General features: G+C 35.2%; 2 protein-coding genes across 10 annotated transcripts in view; both read right to left on the bottom strand.

Moving 5' to 3' along the window:
• Positions 1-16,800, bottom strand: part of LOC308193528 (uncharacterized protein) — a 351,138-nt gene that overhangs the window by 33,764 nt on the left and 300,574 nt on the right. The gene's annotated exons all lie outside the window — the stretch shown is intronic.
• Positions 1-16,800, bottom strand: part of MGAT4C (MGAT4 family member C) — a 412,384-nt gene that overhangs the window by 322,502 nt on the left and 73,082 nt on the right. For all 9 annotated transcript variants that reach the window (XM_080588179.1, XM_080588176.1, XM_080588172.1 and 6 more), the window contains one exon: positions 413-500. The gene's annotated coding sequence lies outside the window, so the exon portion shown is untranslated. The remainder of the gene's footprint in view (positions 1-412; positions 501-16,800) is intronic.

Genomic DNA, 16,800 nt, shown 5'->3' with positions numbered 1-16,800 from the left:
TTGTTTTCTGCTTAAAAAAGACAAATGAATACATCACAGGAGAGATACATTCACCTTATGAAGCAATTTTCTTAGAGTTATACAGGGCACCCCAATATTCATTGGCATCTAATACATTTGAAAACTTGGATTCTTCTTTTACTGATCCAAAGACACATAAAGAGAAAAAAACTGTTTGAAATTCAGCCTATTTCCCCCCCCTTTTTTTTTTTTTGAAAAAAATAAAAAAATCACAGCTTAGAAACCACCACAAACAAGTTGAACTACTTAATACGTTTTAAAATAGATTACAAAGATACTCTCCCCTTTCGGGTTTTAGACATTTTAATGCATAATAGCAGTGCCACCTTCTAAACACAGAGGTTTTCATTTTCTATAATCTATTTATTTTAATGCTTAAACTTTTACTTACCTTTTAACTTTGCCAAATCTAACAGTTGTCTGAAGAGGTGGTTACTGTATCAAGGCCACATAATGAGGTTCAAGATACAGCTGTTCCTCTAGAAATAAACAGCAGACAAAAATGAAATCCATGTAAATCTTTCAGAATACTTTATTTTCTCTCACTTTCTATACAATGGTTCACCAAACACGGTCATTTTATTGTGTACAAAATAGTAAAAAACAGATAAGTTTAGCATGCTGTTCTCTAGTGTTAACACAGGTTGATACAAACACCGTGAATGAGTAATTATTGGGAATAAAAATTTTCAGAGAGTAAACAAACATTCTGGAAGCAGAACTGCAGAATTTGCATTCCTTAAATGTGGTGACTATCCTAGCAATTTCATATGCATACCCCTGATTGTTTCAGTGGAGCAGTGACACTTCCATATGTCTAGAAAGTTTAAAGCTGTAAAAGTGCAAGACAAAACTTGAAGTATCCTTTGCCCAAAGTAGAATTGAGCAGAACCATCACTGCATTTTTTTTTTCTCATTTACATGATGAAGAGTGTCAGTGGTCCAGACCACAAATACTTGTAAGCAGCGTACCACAAGGGTCAATAGTGGGGCTAGTACTGTTCAGTGTCTTCAATACTGAATCATGCATAGAACCACAGAATCATAGAATGATTGCAAGGGTTGCAAGGGACCTTAAAGATCATTTAGTTCCAACCCTGCTTCCATAGGCAGGGACACCTTCCACTAGACCAGGTCGCTCCCTTAAACACTTCCAGGGATCTACATCTACATCTACATCTTCTCTGGGCAACCTGTTCCAGTGCCTCACCACCCTCTGAGCAAAGAATTTCTTCCTAAAATCTAATTTAAGTCTGCCCTCTTTCATTTTAAAGCCATTAACCCTTGCCTTAATTCTACAATCCCTGATAAAGATTCCCTGCACAGCTTTCATGTAGGTCCCCTTTAAGTACTGGCAGGCTGCTGTAAGGTCTCTCTGGAGATTCCTCTTCTCTAGACTAAATAACCTCATCTCTCTCAGCTTTTCTTTGTAGGAGACATGTTCTAGCCCTTTGATCTTTTCTGTTGCATTCCTCTGGACATGCTGTGTGCTTCTGTTGCCCTCCTCTGGACAGGTCCATGTGTTTCTTATTCTGCAGGCCCTTAATCTGAGTGTAGTACTCCAGGTGGGGTCTCGAGAGTCGAGTAGAGGGAGAGAATCACCTCTCTCAACCTGCTAGCTACACTTCTTTTGATGCAGCACATGGTTGGTTTCCTGGGTTACAAGCACACATTGCTGACTCATGATCTTTTTATCCAGCAATATCCCCCAGCCCTTTTCTGCAGGGCTGCTATCAATCCACTCATTGCCCAGTCTGTATACATGTTTTGGATTGCCCTGACCCAGGTTTAGAAACTTGCATTTGGCCTTGTTGAACTGCTTCATTGTGTTGAACTGCTTCATTGTGTTGAACTGCTTCATTCATGTTGTTTGCACTGGCCCACCTCTTGAGTCTGTCAAGAGCCTTCTGGATGGTATTCTTTCCCTCCAGTACGGCAATTCCACCATTCAACTTGGTGTTGTTGGCAAACTTGCTGATACTGGTACACTCAATCCTATTGTCCAGGTCACTGACAAAGATGTTAAATAGTGTTGGAACCAATAGTGACACCTGAAGAACAACACTCCTTGTTGTTTTTGTTTGTTTTCAAAAATAGAAATGAAATTACAATTTTATTGGCAGGGGGGAGAATACTGCTTTATTGTGAAGAAGGACTCAGATGTTCAAAGAATTACCAAAAGCTATGGAATAAGCTGCTTTTGATTGCTTCTTATATATTAGTAGTTGCCTTTCAACTAAAAAATGGGTGTCTGAAGCTAAATACATCATGTGAACATACCATAAAGAACCCATGGAGCATCACAATCTTCCTTGTAGTAGATGTTTGCTACCCTACAGAGTCTGAAAACTACATTTATTGAAATGAAACTAGGGATGAAAAATGAGGGCATAATACATTAAGGTTCAACTTTCCAGGAGATGACAGGCCATTCAGACAGAAAAGTACTTATTTTGTATTGGCTTAAATCAAGCAAAAATTATAGCTTTTTTTTTTTTTTTTAGTTTAGACTGTGACCTCTGGTGATAGGATACATATAATTTTTATTTTCCTTTCAGCAACTCTTTATGCTGAAATACATTAATTTTCAATATATAGAAAGTTCTATTTCCATGTTTATATCAATACTATTTGTTTAAATTAGATTTTAATAGGAAATACACAATCAAATTGCACTTACATGGAAATATTTTTATGAGCCAAAAACTTACCAGTAAAATAAAAACCAATTGAGGTAATGATATAACAAAACTTACTGAATGGTCTAGTACTATAGTCTATCCTATTCTCTGCAAAAAAGTTCACTAGATTTTTGTTCATCATAATAGAAGAGACATCTTAGGAAAAATATCTCAAAGCTTATATAAGAATACAAAGAGATAATATATAAATCTGGAGTGTTTGAAGTAGTTTGAATTTGGATTTCTCACAGATTCAGGATCTAAACAGAAATTCATGAGACAAAAGGAAAAATTTCAGATTAGAACTTGGGCTCTTCCAAGTTCTTGTCACTTGTTGTGGCTAACAACTTATCTGCTGCAAACAACATACAGAAGCATTCCCAGAAATCTCACTGTACGTTTGATAAGGCAACCTAGATGACTGTACATTTGAAAAGGCAACCTAAATGGTATGTTAAATTTCGGTAGTTCTGCTATGTCTATCACTCAGTCTGCTTATTTGATATTGCTTATTTGTCTTGTAGAAGACACATAGCAAGCAGTCCTGAATACCATGATAGCATTATCATGAAAGCAAGAAGCTTTATCACCTAGGTACTCTTGTGCTTAGCCCTTTCTTATATGATCCTTCAGACTGTGGTGAATATAAAATGACTTACCTAACTTAGAAACAAATTCCCACAACAACAACAACAATAATAAAATAATAATATGGCAAAATTGATTCTGAAAATGTGTATCAAGGACAAGTTTGTTACCAAAACATAGTAAGAGAATGTATGGAAACTTGGGGGGGGGGTGTTGTTGATTTGTTTTTGTTTTTTTTTTCATGTAAACATGCATAAAATCCCTAAAACACTGTCTGGCTTCATGGTATAGTTATGTAAGTTCTTCCTCCTGGTCTATATTTTGAATATCACCTTACTATTAACATTTCTCAGATGTTAGATATGTCCAGTAGAAGTCACTCACCACTTAGCTGCTGAACATAATTTGTCATGTAGAAAATAGCCTTGGAACTAATAGACATAGGTCATATGACTGTATCAGTCTCAGACTTCAGTCTCTGAAGGTTTCTTGCCAAGGTACACAACAAAGCAACAAAGGTCAAGGTCTGCAGGTAATATGATAAGGACATGTTGTATTAGCAAACCAATTGGTTTGCTTGTTGGTTTGTTTCTTGTTTTTTAGTAAAAATAAATAAATAAAATTGAACTAGTCAAAGTGATAACAAAATCTAAGTAAGAAGAGTATTAGTACTCAAACAATACTAATTCAAATTCATCCATAAAAGAAACACTTCCCCCTTAAGCAATTGGTTTTATTTCATATAAAGACTTATAAGTGCAGTAAAACAATAATTCTGCCCTGGATGAAGTTGCATTAAAATCAGAACTTGCCATGTTCTTAAAGCTCTTTCTCTGTATGTATGTAGGCCTGTATATTCTACAACAGCGGAATTTGCATATACTGTCTATGTGTCAATTTCAATTCTCAAACTCTAAGAAAAATAAACAAGTCTATATTGTTTGGAGTAGAGTATGAATCTGAAAGAATTTAAACATTTTCTTTTTGATACACTTAAGAAAAAAATGCATTGGAAATTCACATTATATAGAATATTAATTATACATACTAAAGTAAAAAAAATGCTCAAAATGATATCTTGAAGAAAGTCAGAAATTATAGCTAACAGACAAACTAAACAACACTGCAAATAACCCTAGTGCTTTAATTTGTCTTTGTAGTTGATTATGGTAAGGCAAATGAGTACTCTGATAAGTTCAGCGACTGAAGAAAAGTCTGTGAAAACATTAGATCAACACTGTGTACTGGCTAGAATTATTTTTAGGGATCTTAGGTCAAAAAACCACACATGCAGTGCTACAGGCTTGAGACAGAGTGGCTGGAAAGCTGTGCAGAGGAAAAGGATCTGGGGGTGTTGGTTGATGCTCACCTGAACATCAGCTGGCAGTATGTTCAGGTGGCCAAGAACGCCAATGACATCCTGGCTTGTATCAAGAATAGTGTAGCCAGTAGGACCAGGGAGGTGATCATCCCCCTGTACTCTGCTCTGGTGAGGCCACACCTCAAATACTCACTTTTGGTCCCCTCAGTACAAGAAGGACATTGAGGCCCTGGAGTATGTCCAGAGAAGGACTACGAAGATGCAGAAGGGTCTGGAACATAGGTGTCTTATGAGGAACGGCTGAGGGAACTGGGGTTGTTGAGTCTGGAGAAGAGGAGGCTCAAGGGAGACCTTATTGCACTCTACAGCTACCTGAAAGGAAGATGTGGGGAGCTGGGGTTCGGCCTCTTCTCACAGATAACGAGCAATAGGACTAGAGGGAATGGCCTCAAGTTGCACCAGGGAAGGTTTAGGTTGGAAATTAGGAGACAATTATTCTCAGAAAGAGTAGTCAGGCATTGGAACGGGTTGCCCAGGGAGGTGGTGGAGTCACTGCCCCTGGGGGTGTTTAAGGAAAGGCTGAACATGGTGCTCAGGGACATGGTTTAGTGGGTGATATTAATGGTAGGTGGATGGTTGGACCAGATGATCTTGGAGGTCTTTTCCAACCTTAATGATTCTATGGTTCGATAAGTTAGTTGAAATGCAAAGGAATTCTATGATCAACTGATGTTACACAAAATTTTCTTTCTTGAACAGTATTAAAGCTGGAATTTTGCTATTTACTATTCAATAACAAACTCGTCAATGTAGATCTTGTAAAATACCAAAATGCACCACAGCTGCAGAAAAGGATTAGCCAAAATGGAAGCATCTAAACTGCCTCTGAACAGGAATTGGTGGGACAACTTAGAGTATATAGAAATGAGTTTATTCTATGAAGACACGTTTAGGGAAATACATGATGCAGCACCTACTAGTCTGTGTTCTTGTGCAAGAGGTGTACAATTCCAGCAACTTAATGCACGCTGCAGAGAGGATAGTTCTATTATTGCTATTCTATGACTCTTTGGTCATATCTGTCTTTCAATAACATATGTAAAATTTCTATTTATCCAATAGCAAATGAACATCTAGGAATAGAATGTCTGATACTCTTCAAATGATATTTGGAACAGAACAAGAAAGTAAAGAAGAACTGTAATATGTACACATTACAAGAGATTTTATTTTGTTGAAACTCTGAACCACTGAACCTCTACTCATCAGAAGACCACTATACTTGATTGCCATCCACCTGGTTCAGAAATATAGAGGTTTATGGCACAGTTATTAATACTGACTCAAATATATTGTAGTAAATATCTTCCCTTTGAAAAGCTATTTGATAAATATTCATTTAACAAATGAAAACAAATGTGTTCCATTAGAAAATCTATAAAATCATATGCTTTCAGTGTCAAAACAAACCTACCAAATGCCAAGATTTCACTGTAACATTATGAGTTAAGCATAATGTACTGTGACATTCAACAGTATCTGATAAAATTAAATGTAAAGGAGAACAGTAAAATAAAAGTCTAACACCATACTGATAAGCATTCATATGTAAAATATGACTAAGCTCTGAATTTGCATAGCCAATTTACAAATATAGATAAAATTCTTGACATCAACTGAAATAAGACAAAATTAATGAAAGGGATTGCAACAAAATGTTAGAGACAGTGACATACTGACTAGAAAAGGAAAAATCCAAGCCTAATAAGAGACATTAATAAAATAAATAAATAAATAAAAAATTAAAAAAGGGAAGGGAAGGGAAGGGAAGGGAAGGGAAGGGAAGGGAAGGGAAGGGAAGGGAAGGGAAGGGAAGGAAGGGAAGGGAAGGGAAGGGAAGGGAAGGGAAGGGAAGAAGGGAAGGGAAGGGAAGGGAAGGGAAGGGAAGGGAAGGGAAGGGAAGGGAAGGGAAGGGAAGGGAAGGGAAGGGAAGGGAAGGGAAGGGAAGGGAAGGGAAGGGAAGGGAAGGGAAGGGAAGGGAAGGGAAGGGAAGGGAAGGGAAGGGAAGGGAAGGGAAGGGAAGGGAAGGGAAGGGAAGGGAAGGGAAGGGAAGGGAAGGGAAGGGAAGGGAAGGGAAGGGAAGGGAAGGGAAGGGAAGGGAAGGGAAGGGAAGGGAAGGGAAGGGAAGGGAAGGGAAGGGGAAAAAAAACATCAAAAGGAAAAAAAGTAACTGAAGAGGAATTGAATAACAATAATCTTTACACTATTGCACTTTATTTATTTATTTATTTTAGTGCAACCTCCTCCTACCCTCCTAACATGTGGTGTCTCTTGTGCCTAAATTGGCTCTTGCAGCTTGATGTTTGACAATTATGATAAAGCTCAACTGTCTCTTATACTTATTGCATATTTTTTCATTCAGTGTATGATTCCAGTATATGACTTATGTTTTACAAATGAGAGTTCATCCAAACAAACAATTGCTTTTATTGGAAATGCTTGTAACCTCTGAAAAGTCAGATTTTATTAAGACTACACATTGACATTATGAGATACATGTCTCCAAATAACGTAATCAAAACTACCCAGGATGAGCTCTTTCTGTAAAAAAAATAAATAAATATGTAGCATCCAAAGAAAGGACAATATTTATGGTATATACATAGTCACGACAATTAACTGCACTTAAATTAAACCTACTGTGTCAAATATAGGTCTTAAAAGAAATCATTACAAAAATGAACATTTTCAAATAAAATACAACAAAAATTTCAGGTCTTGTTTCTTGTGGAAATTTTATAACTATTTTTTGAATCACTAACAATATCATGTTGCAATCAGACCTATTTACTGTTTAGAAAAGAATATATATAATTAAAACTGTTCAAATCATCCTGATCTCATAACTTCTGTACCTTAGAATGCAATATATACTGCAAAAACTATGCTCTAGGATGATTTTAAGTGAAACATGTCTTACTGAACTATGGTATAGATACATAAGAATAGTCTAGATATGTAAATGAAATTAGCTTACAGGATATCTAGTGTTTTGTTCTTAAACCATACTTATATTGCTCTCCCACTTGGTGTTCTCCCAGTTGTTTTTTGTGTATATACTTAAAGTATAGTAATATACCAGTCAAAGCTTACAGGAAAAATTATATGTGTCTCCGTATATGTGTCTCCATTCGTTTTGGTTCATTCAGACGTATAGACAAGGAAACAAACAAACAAACAAATAATAATAATAATAACAAACATTCTTACATAATTCTTCACACCGGGTGTGACAGAAAACTGTACTGTTTGTGATGGATTCTAATGTATATTCATATTCTAAGAGTTAGGGGAGAAAATAATACTTCTGGTGTGAAACAGCTGTCAGAGAAGATTAAGCAAACAGGTTCTTGCTAACAGCTTTAGTTGCATTCTCTAACAAATCACACAAGCTGAAAAAAAATCACGTTAAAAGGTTACTGTAAATGGTTACTGTTTGAGAGAACAAAGCTGAGGAAGGATGAAAGTGTGACTTGGTAATGAGCTGACTTTAGGGTCAAAAGCATGAAAAAGATATGTTTCTAACCTTCTAGTTGTTAACCTTCATGTTAAAAGTTGTATATTGAATGTTATAAGGTGAGAGCTATGGACGAACAATCCTAGAAACTATTGAAACAGATTTTTATAGGTATAGAGTCAGTAGCTATCAGCAGTTCCTGCTACTGGAAAATACAACTCGGATTTTACAGATACAGTTTTCAGCTCTGTTTCAATAGTTTTAATTAGTAGCCAAACTAATCTAATAAAATTATAGTCAAAAGTAGCCATCAAGAGGAGGAGGAGAAGTATAAATCTGATAGTCCTCGTCAGTGCAGATAAAACACTAGTAAAGATTATGATCTACCAGTAATTTTGAGATTTCTTTTTAATTAATTCATTTTGGTCCAAATTGAATGAAGCAGTACATTTCTCCCAGATTTCCTGTGGTAAAAGTATCCTAGCATTTTTCAGTTACTCATTCTTTCAGATTTAAAAATAAATACATAAATTATGGGACTTCCAAGTTTCAGATGTAGCTTTGCAGCAGGAACCTCTGAAAGGATTTCAGTTCTTCCTGCTGTATAGATTGGTGCCAGAACAAGTTGCGGAAGCAGGCATACCAAGCTTTAAGGTATAAAAACTTTATGAGAGGGTGTAAGTTATTTAACTGGTTCATGCAGCCATGTTTGCCTTTAGGAACCAAAAAACAACAACAACAAGAACAACAAAACCCCATGTAAACATTTCTCAACAATATAAACAGTCAAACCTCTGTAAAAGGAAAAAGGTTGTCATAAGCTTTTCTAGCTACCAAAAAAATAGAAAAGTTTCACATAAGTTTGTGCGAACGTGTTTGTTCATGTATAAATAATATTGTATGTGTGTAAGAAATACATTATATAAGAGGAGAATTTGAGGGCATTAGTTTTCAAAATATATAACTGAAAATATCAAGGTCTCACAACCTTGAATTATATCTGTTTTGTGATAAGAGTGCTTATAACTCACTAGCAATGCGGAATCACATGTTTTACCTTTGACTCTTCATTTTTTAGTCTGCGCTGTACTCTATCTCCTGCCAGCATAACTGCTTAACTTTATGTATTTAGTTAAGTCTGTGCTGTACTCTTATTTCCTACTAGCATAACTGCTTAACTTTATTTATTTCCACAAAGATAGTTTAGTCTAATATGTCTGTTATGGGCCCATTAAAGTGAGGTTTCTAAGGAATGATCCATATCAGTTGTCTTTCATCATTCCCATCTCAGCTGTTTTTCTTTTTCCTTCTTCTCCCAAAACACTGCTGGAAAAATTAGAGACAACACGAGCACTTACTCATTTGCCACCTATACAGTAGTACAGTAGTCCCTACCATTTTTCTTTTTAAACACCTTCCATCCTATCCCAGTTACAGGTCAGCTTTATTTATTTATTTATTTTTAATGGTGTTTCATGAATTCTCCTCAGACAAAATATCTAGCTTTGTATTTATAATTAATGCATAACTTTCCCACTGTGAAAGCTATGAGACATTTGGCTATTTAGTTTCCATTATATTTTGATCTCCTAAATGTAGTCCTCCTCTCTGTCCTTGAGAGGATACTTTCAGACTGCACACAAACATGAAAAAGTGGCAAGTATCCTTCTCTGAATTCTTTACAAATTATTTACAGCTCTTCCTATCACACTTTAGCCTATTAAATCTTGTAGATAGATATTTGTGCATCAAAACACCAAACTGTCTGATTTTCATGTAGGTTATCTCAAATGTATAAATCTGTTGATGTAGTTCACAAGACTAAGAGGATTACTTCAAGTTTTGTGAAATCCTCAGAATAAAGTCTCTGTATTTATAATACTTTTGCATACCTAAACAGCCTGAGCACCCCAAGAATAAGTGGACTTTCTCCCTTTTCTGGCTGAGATAAAAGGGTTTAGAGAAGCACAGTGATGCCTTATCTCAGCCTGTACTGAATTTATTGCAGGCTGAAATAAGTAAGTTCCTTTGCCAGTCCACATTTCATGAACATTTAATCCATTCTGAGCACTACAAAGAGCTACATTATTTATTTGCTTGTGACCTTTTTATATGGTGTTACCTTTACATGCAAAGGGATGGTCCTATAATTCAGCTTAAAGTTCAATGTTATCTTTATTTCAAAGCATTTCTACATCTTAAGCTCTCTAAATGATATACAATGTAAAATCTTTCCTAATGGGTCCCAGAGAGCAAGGTTGATAAAAAGTATTCTTATATCAAAAGCTCTACTTCAGCCATCTGTATGTTCATCTGAAATGACAATACTTTTTTAATAGAGGCTCTCAGGAACTCAAGATGCTCATTAGAGATGCACTGCTGAATGACAGCTATATAAAGAAAGAAAAAGGTCACCCCATTGTTAGTAGATTGTCCATGTTGCATCAGAAATACTAACATATCTGGCATAAAGCTAATTGCCAGGCAGCAAAAGGGAAACATTTATTTAGATTCTTCACTCTTGATTAGCTAGATTACATAATATAATTATATTGAAAGATCATATAAGGAAAAGATGCAAATCAAAACAGGAAATAAAAATCATACTTGTAGGGTTTTGTTTTTTTTCAGACTGTATTCAACCTTTTTGAAAATTTTAAATTAACCTTCGTAGAATATATGACAATCTTTAACTGTAAATAGAGAAACTGAAGTGTAATTTCTTAAAGAGACAATGAAATAGAGTTTAATTTAACTAGGAAAAAATTACTGCACCAGTAAATAACTGAATTTGATGATAAATAAGGCTCCTCCAGTTCACTAGTATTCTGACATCTATTTAATAACGTATTGTAAACATATCCTCAGCAGTGTGCTTTCATGCAAAACTGAAACAAAACCCATAATTTTGTCCACAATTTTTTTCTTCTTCAAATCACCTCAAAAATGGTAATACATTCGCAATGACAATCCTTCATTCTTTGCTCATAACATTTCCAAAGCAAAAAAAGTTCATAAATTTGTGTGTTTGTGTGTGTGTGTTAGTAAACTATCATTTGTCCCTGTGAGAGAGAGTCCCATCTCCCACTGCACTAAATGGTTAAGTATCTTGTGAATTAGTTCCTGTTTAATTCAATGGCACATTTCTATCTCTCTCTCACTTTGGTAGATCATAAACACAGTTTGAAACATCAGGTAGATGTAAGAAATATCATTGTTACAGTTATTTGAAAATGGGTCAAGGATCACCTAATTTACAGACAAAAAGTAAAATACACAAGAACAAAGGTCATAACAAAGGAACTCCCACAGTGATAATCTGTGGAAGCAATTCCTTTGAAGGCTAAACTTAATTGTAACTTTTTTGAATGATGAGTAAAATTTAGATGAATTTATTATTTCCCAGCTATTTTCGTCAGTGTTCACTCACCATTAATCTGTGTTACAACAGAAAAGGAAAATTTCTCTAATGACTTGAACTTCAGATATCCCAACAATTAATGTCTAAAGTCTTTCAAGGGGAAGGGAAGGGAAGGGAAGGGAAGGGAAGGGAAGGGAAGGGAAGGGAAGGGAAGGGAAGGGAAGGGAAGGGAAGGGAAGGGAAGGGAAGGGAAGGGAAGGGAAGGGAAGGGAAGGGAAGGGAAGGGAAGGGAAGGGAAGGGAAGGGAAGGGAAGGGAAGGGAAGGGAAGGGAAGGGAAGGGAAGGGAAGGGAAGGGAAGGGAAGGGAAGGGAAGGGAAGGGAAGGGAAGGGAAGGGAAGGGAAGGGAAGGGAAGGGAAGGGAAGGGAAGGGAAGGGAAGGGAAGGGAAGGGAAGGGAAGGGAAGGGAAGGGAAGGGAAGGGAAAGTCACAGGAAAATCAATAAACCATTAACTTGAAAAATCTGTCTAAGGACAGAGGAGATAAGTAACACAATTTTAATGGTATAATTCTATTCCAAATTAACTATATTTATTGGATACGGTTTTCGGGGGAGGTAATTTTAGCTATTAGATCATTTATATTACGAAGGGTGAAATGTCATATAAGATTGGTCTAAGAAACCACATAAGGTGCTGCAAGAAAAAGTATCAAACTCCACAAAGAAGTTAAAGTATTAAAAAAGAGAAACACTGTAAAGGAGACAGCCCATTTCTGAGCTTAGAGTTCAAAAGAGTATTTACAATACACTTCTTCACTGAAATACAAACATAAAAATAAAAGCAAAATCCCATCCTCAACCAGCAATTGCTAAAGAAAGGCGTTCCTGCAGACTGGTAATGCAGTATGAGTTTCCTATCTCTAGATTTTTTCATTTGACACGATAAACGTTAAAAGTAAGTGTTACACTTCATATGCATTAAGAACATAACAAAGACAAAGTTAAGAATTTATGAATTGGGTAGACAGTCTCCTATCTGTGAATTTCAGATTTTCACTTTGATTCCTGTGTGTGTGACATAAATAAATGAATATGCCCAGACAGAAAAAACTCTGTGCAACAGTCATCCTCTGCCTATGTAAGAACACATTTTGTTTGTCTTTTAGTTGAAACTCAGCTAAATTTAAGTGAGTTAATTGATGGTGTTTTAGCCCTATATTCACATAATCTTTATTAATAATTTTTTTCTTTAAAAATGTACTACTTTACTACTTTACAGTAAAACATACATATTTTTGTGAAAATACATGATCCTAAGGTAATTATATACTTTGTTAATATACTTTATTACAATCTTCTTAATGTGTTGGTGATATCACAAAACATCATTATGTAATTGGCTTCAGCAAAAACATGGAGCATCTTTAGCAATGTGGATGTTACCAAGTTATTCTGGCACCAAACCCTAAAGACTGGGATCTAGAAGACTGGAAGGTTCAAGCAGGAGAGTATGAACCAAATATCTCACAAATAGTATTGTTTTAGTCTGCCAAGTCATGTATTCTTTACACCCTCCAGTCGCTGAGGAACTGAGCTTTGTAGGCCTGTAGAAAGCAATTTAAGACTCCATGCTGAGCATTTTTAATAAACTTCTGCAGTTATTCATGGCATTATAGCTGTTTCATCATGATATATCTAACAAAGCACAGCACAGAACAGGGAACACCACAGACTCCTATCAAGTCTTCAAAACTTCAGAGAAATGTCTGCAACAATTGGATGAAAGTTAGAATAGCTGACATTCAGGTCCTGGACCAGTACAACACATTTTACACCAAACTAATTTGATTAATTATGAAGTCTTGGGAAACAGCTTGGCTCAGAAAAGTTTCTTAATCTCTGCTTCATTATGTCTCCCATGTCTAACTTTTTATTTATTTATTTATTTTCTGTCTCAGTATCTAAGTCTTATTAAGTTTAATTCACTTATTAAGTTTTATTATAGTCATTAGTATATGAGAAAAACTTAGCTCCTTAAAGGGCAGGAAAAAAAATCTTCCCTGATTTAAGAGTTTAGCTTCAACTAGCAGTTGTTAAGCAATGAAAAAAAAAAAATGTCAGTAAAGTAATACTTAGGCCTCTAAAAATATAAATATAGAGTGTGTTGTTTTTTTCCCTTCATTGAGTTACTTGAAGAGATCTTTTCGTGTAAGGATCTTCATATGAGGAATTTTAAATATCCTTAGAAGAAAGTTAGTCATGCATACCTGACATGCTGCTTGTCATCCAACAAGTAAACAGGATGCTTTATGCATAAACATTAGCATATAATGAAAATAGATCCCTGAAATAGCATGCCGAAAATTTTCCATCATCCTAGAAATCTATATTGTAATCAAACAAACAAACAAAACTTAAATGGTTTTTTTGTAAATCTCAATTACAGATCACAAACTATTTAGCAAAACAGTAACTAAGAAGGAAGAAAGCCTAAAAATCCATGCCATTCAGTAGACATTAGACAGGCTGTGAGACATGAAATTAGAGAAAGAGGGACATCACAAAAACAGTGATGCCTGAGCAGAAGTAGGTTTAGTGGCATTTCTGAGGATGGTAAAGAAGTTAACCATCAGTAAGGATATAAGGTTGCTAAAGGACACAGGGTTTGCATCTTGACTCCTAAGTAAGGTGTGATAATTATCTCAAAGCTAATTAAATTATTATCACATGAAAATTTTATCTACTTATTTTTTTATGCCTTAAATTACATGACAGGCAGAAATTTCTATTTATCAGAAATCAAAACAAGTAATGAAAGTATTTGGAAGAACTCTGAATTTCATGTTCTGAATAATATCACAAGCCTTCCTGTTTTAGAAGTGTAAGTACATATACTAAATAAGAGTGACTTTCAGCCTCTGAAATCCTCACAGATCACCTTAAATTTTTAGTAGGCTTTGAAAAATCAAGACACAGACAGATTGCATTATTCATATTTTCATGTTGCTGGAAATAACTCTTTTATGACCTTTTCATCAAGGTCATATTAATATGCATAGTTTTTTAAATTATTATTATTTTTAAAGTGATAAAAGTAAAAGTAATTAAAGGTTTAACCTAAGTGTAATTATATACAATTTTAAAATATATACACATAAGAATACACATATAAACAGAGAAAGTAGAAACAGAATTTTGTTCAAAAAGGTGGCAAAACAACCATAAGACTTGTTTTCACCAAATTATTGTTACCTATATGCAACTTCTTCCAAACAAACAAAAATAAAAATAAAAATAAAATAAAAATAAAAGGCTCTGCAACTCCTTTGGAGTAAGTACTTTTTCATGTTCCCAGATGTGGAAGGTATTTAATAACAGACAAGGGCTGAGCTACTCCATCAGATGCATCTGACAGAGAGAAATGGCTATGTTAAAATGTTTCAAAACATGATGACCTTTTGTCCATTTTTATCCCCTTTGCAAGAGGTTAGAAATCCAAAGCTGCAGATTGCAACAATATAGGAATGGTGTACGGATTCAGCTCACTATTCTGCAGATCTTCTCCCTGGTGAACTGTTTGGAGAAGAGGTTGAAGAGGACAACTTGCTGAGTACTGATGACTACACTCAATTTCACGTATAGCAATGACCTGTCATCAGGGAGCAGGTAAGGTGAAGACCTGGTTTAGGTTACTGCTGGAATTATAGGAAAAGGGAAAGAGGAATAAATAAATCAGCTTGTGAGTCCTGAGAAGGTCATTGTGTTTTAAGGGCACTTTCCTACCTTGTTTTTGCAGTCCGCTCTGTAGACTGAATGGCTTGAGCAACTAGGAGGATCTATCAGTTATCTCAAAGACTTGAACCCAGACTAAGTAGTTAGAAAAAGGAGGACTCACCAGAACATTAAGTGCAGCCAAGAGTTGTATGACAAATTTGTATCTCTTATTCCCTTAGAATAAAGACCAACCTTATTTCAGAAATGTTTTAAACCTAGTCTGAGTCTTCTTAACCTGTCTTAAATCTCTTTCTTATTGTTCTCCATGTGTGAAGTTACTGAAACTGCAGTCTGCAGGTACAAGAATGGTCTAGAATGGTCTAGGACGCTTCTGTCCCTGGGAAGATGATTTTGAACATCTGCTTTCTCTCTCTCTAAGATCTATGGTGAAAAAACAAACAAACAAACAAAAAAGATATATGATGCAGTATCTGCATTGTAGAAGTGTTTCTGAGTGATTTGAGCACTGTTGTTAGTCACCACTTAGATTAACAGATACTTGAACACCACTGAATTCAGTGATTGACTGCAACTATGATAATGACATATTTGAGGGAAGCAAGCTGGGTTATCTCCAGAGAAGCAGAGGAAAACAAACTAACAAACAAACAAAAAAAAACAAACTCAATTTATCATAAGTACCTTTATCATATCTTCTAAACTAATTTGTAATGTAGAGAGCATAAAACACCCATATCAAGGAGTGTTTAATGGAGAGGTTACAGGAAATCCATTGGTTTCCTTTCCTGTACTCTCTGTAAACTTTTACTGGGCATAGATTGTGAAACTTGAAGAATACTGAAATCATACCTGTTTTCAAATGGCCAATGTGTCACTTTGAATCACCATTGAAGAAAATAACTATAACAAAGAGCAGTCTTTTTTCCTCTTTTTTTTAATTTTTTTTATTATTATTATTTTTTGCTTGACCTCTCTTCCACAGTATTCAAAAGCTTGTGTAAGAAATTGAATACTTCTCTTTGCTTTTAATGGTGGTAGAAGTACTAAACAACTTACAAAAATCAAACCATGAGCTTGTTCACAAAATCAACAGGAAATATAGAGACAGATCTTCCAGTCATTAAAAAAAAAAAAAAAAAAAAAAAAACACAGTTAAAATACATTAAAAAACAAAAATATTTTGAAGTCAGTGCCACAAAATTTGCCCATCTTCTTGAGAAGAAGTCTAACTGAGAACACAATTTTAATTAAACTGTGCTTTTGAGCTTTAAACTTCAGAATATTCTCCCATTTTTCAGCATTTTAAAATTCTCTACATAGATGTGTATTAAGACTTTGAAAAACAGATTTTTAACATACCTTCTCAGCAATGACAAGGGCAAGAAATTCCCAAGTCCAAGCACTAATGTAATAAGAAATACCAAATATCTACACTTTTTTTTTAGAAAATAATAGACAGTAACTGACTTTTTTGTAATCCCATGCAGTATGCATTTCCATAGCAAGAGGGCTATATTGATTTGACCTAATGACCTACAGAAGTCCCTTTCAACCCTACGCATTCTGTGATTGGAACT

Source organism: Anser brachyrhynchus (genome assembly GCF_964034855.1).
Source record: "Anser brachyrhynchus genome assembly, chromosome: 1".
Classification (NCBI taxonomy): domain Eukaryota; kingdom Metazoa; phylum Chordata; class Aves; order Anseriformes; family Anatidae; genus Anser; species Anser brachyrhynchus.
The sequence above is the reverse complement of the archived record's forward strand: the minus strand, read 5'-3'. Positions and strand labels throughout refer to the sequence as shown.